The following is a 3,082-nucleotide window of genomic DNA, read 5'->3' as shown; positions in this document are numbered from 1 at the left end:
GGCAGAGAAACTACTGAATTAACCCTTACTCCTAATCTGATACTTTCCTTAAGTGCTCATTTTGTTAAAAGATATGGCTATAGAGTGTTCTGGGCCTTAGGCCTCAAGTGGTGATGAATGTATAGTAGTTCCATGGTTGTAAAATGGAAATAAGCTGATAAGAAAGTTGGGCTCTAGACTGATTTCCCCTCCCCTGCAAAACAAAAACAAAAACAAAAACAAAAACATTTAGAGGCCTTCCCTGTTTCTCCCAGAGAGGATTCCTTTACAATAGCAAGAGGAGGATTTTCTCCCTTTCTCAAGCGGGGCGGAGCTTCTGTGTGGCAACTTTTGTGTCAGCTCTGCAATCCGTAATTTTAGGCTTTTTCTCCATCTGTTTTCCACATGGCTTACCAAGGGAGGGAATGGGGTAGGAGGAACAGGCACAGTGTTTGCTGGAAGCAATAATAAACGTGGTATGTGGTCCAGAAACTTCATGCTTGCTTTCAAGGTAAATAAATATAGATATGAAAACTCTTCATTCAGTTATTTATTCCTGCACACTAAGTTACCTGTTGATGAGAGGGTGTGTGAAACACCATCGTAAAATTCCCAAGGTCTTGGCACACTCCCTAGATTTGAGTTTTTGCCCTGAGGCCTTTCTTACTTTGAGAAATTTTTGCTGCCTAGAAATGTTGGAAATGAGAAACAATTTTATTTTCCAATTGAATAAGTTATTGAAATTTTTCTTGAAAAGGAAAGCTAATACTTTATCTCATATTTCTTTTGCAATATCTTATCTTTCCCAACTAAAAGAAGCCAATTAACATTTTTAAAATTCTGCCTGTAATTCTTCTTAGATCCACAGGGTCATGGAGTAGATTTTCTATCTCCCAAGGAACCAAAGGTAACATTCTTGCAGTTGTGCCATCAAAATATAAAGTGTCCCCTTTCCCAGGTTGCAAGAGTAATTTATTCATTGTACTCTCCAGTCTCTTTCCACCATTGTCTCAAAAGTAATGCTGTATTTTTGTGAGGTTGGAATACACTTCACATGCTTAGGAGAAGCTTTAATTTCCTCTCATGTTTTGAATGATTTGTTCTCACCCTTCACCTATTTTTCTATTTTCATTGTTTCCTCATTGATTTGTGGGAGTTGAGTTTCCCTTTGTATAATTACCTTATATTTGTTCTTCAGAAAATAGCTTTAAAAAACAAAACAAAACAAATATTACCCACAGGTTCAGTAGAAAAGCCATCCAATAATATTGGTTATTTGCTTAATTGGAAAGTTGACATTTAAACAAAATTTTGAACATCTAGAATTTGTATTTTATAACACAAAAATAGATGTGTTAAATAGCTATATCTTTTAAATTTAACAATTAAGAATATATCTAGCTGTACAGGTTACAGAATTTCAAAAGTGAGTTTGTCATATGAGAAAGAATATCTACTTTTTTTTGGCTGAAGACTTAGAGTTGCAAATCTAGTATTGGAACTCAAAGTGATGACTATCCTAGATACCTTCTGATTCAGTAAGTTCAGCTAGCTAATATCTATATTTAATTGTTCAGAATTTCTCATGCTTCTTTGTAGCATATTAGCCAATATTTAAATTCCTTTAGAACTCCAAGGAATATTTTAACACCTTTACTGATGTAATTGATAACCAAAATCTGCACATATTTAATGTATATGATTTGATGAGTTTGGACATGTGTATACAGCCCTGATACCATCACCACAATGAAGACAATTAACATAGCCATCACCATCAAAAGTTCCTGTTCCCCTTTGTTTTCTATCTGTGTGTGTGCGGCGGGGGGTGTTTAAAAGTACATAACATGAGATCTACCCTCATAACTAATTTTTAAGTGTACAGTACCATACTGTTAACTATAAGTAATGTGTTGTGTAGCAGATCTCTAGAATGTACTCATCTAACAAAACTGAAACTTATACCCATTGAACAACAAATCCCCATTTTCCCCACTCCCATCCACTGGCAACCAACATTCCATTCTCTGTGTCCATGGAACTTCGAGAAATATAGATGTATACTACAAGGTGTCTGTAACTTAAAATCAAAGTAACCACATGTAGCAAATACATAAATAGGTAAAGTGAAACGTCATTATGCCAGACGTGGACACAGTCAATTAAAGGCATAGGCTCATTCTAAAAGAGAGATTAAATGAGCTCTCAAATACTGCAATGAGTTGTAAAGCAAACAGGTTTAGGTATACCTTCTATACAATAAGGAATATACTGCTTGTCCCAAAGCAATCTTTATTAGCCTTACCCACAAGCAAAATATACTCTCATCTCTTAATGTGCTGGAAAGGAAAATATTTAAGCTTCCTGATATTTTCCTGAAAGTTTCAACATAGTAATTAATTTAGTATTATCAAGCTTTTGCAATCTATACCATTATTATCTACAATGTTTTATTTTGTTTTTAAATAAAGATATTTATAGAAATGATATACACATATAAACAAAAGTAAAACATAGATATGTCTTCTTAATCTTATTTCTACATTGCACTCATTAAGAGACCACTTATCATTAAAATAAAATAATCTTTAAATATTTACACCTGATTAATTATTTGCTCTTCCTTTCTTATAGTTCAGATTTGATATTCCTTAAATACAAATGATAAACTTCTAAATCAATAGATGCAGAGGAAAAAAGGAGAAATTAAATGCCACTTATGATTAAAAATCTTAGAAGGACTTCCCTGGTGGTCCAGTGGTTAAGACTCTGCACTCCCAATGCAGGGGGGGCCCAGGTTCGATCCCTGGTCAGGGAACTAGGTTCTGCATGCCGCAACTAAAGATCCCACAAATGGCAACGAAGATCCCACATGCCACAACTAAGACCCGGTGCAGCCAAATAAATAAATAAATAGTTTAAAAAATAAAGAAATAAAAATCTTAGAAAGCTAGGAAAAGAGGGAATTTCCTTGTATTAGTTATCTCTTGCTGCCTTATAAATTTCTCCCAAGTGTCCAGCTTGAAATAACAAACATTCATTTTCTCACATAATTTATAAGGGTCAGGAATCTGGAAGAAGGTTTATTGGGTGGTTTGGTTTA

General features: G+C 34.4%; 1 non-coding gene across 1 annotated transcript; it reads left to right on the top strand.

Annotated features, from left to right (window-relative positions):
• The first annotated feature begins 2,722 nt into the window (after positions 1–2,722).
• TRNAG-CCC (transfer RNA glycine (anticodon CCC)) lies at positions 2,723–2,797 on the top strand. Its single transcript has one exon. It is a non-coding gene; the product is annotated as a tRNA-Gly (tRNA).
• The last annotated feature ends 285 nt before the right edge of the window (positions 2,798–3,082 follow it).

This window comes from Balaenoptera acutorostrata, chromosome 5, assembly GCF_949987535.1.
Source record: "Balaenoptera acutorostrata chromosome 5, mBalAcu1.1, whole genome shotgun sequence".
Lineage (NCBI taxonomy): Eukaryota > Metazoa > Chordata > Mammalia > Artiodactyla > Balaenopteridae > Balaenoptera > Balaenoptera acutorostrata.
The sequence above is the reverse complement of the archived record's forward strand: the minus strand, read 5'-3'. Positions and strand labels throughout refer to the sequence as shown.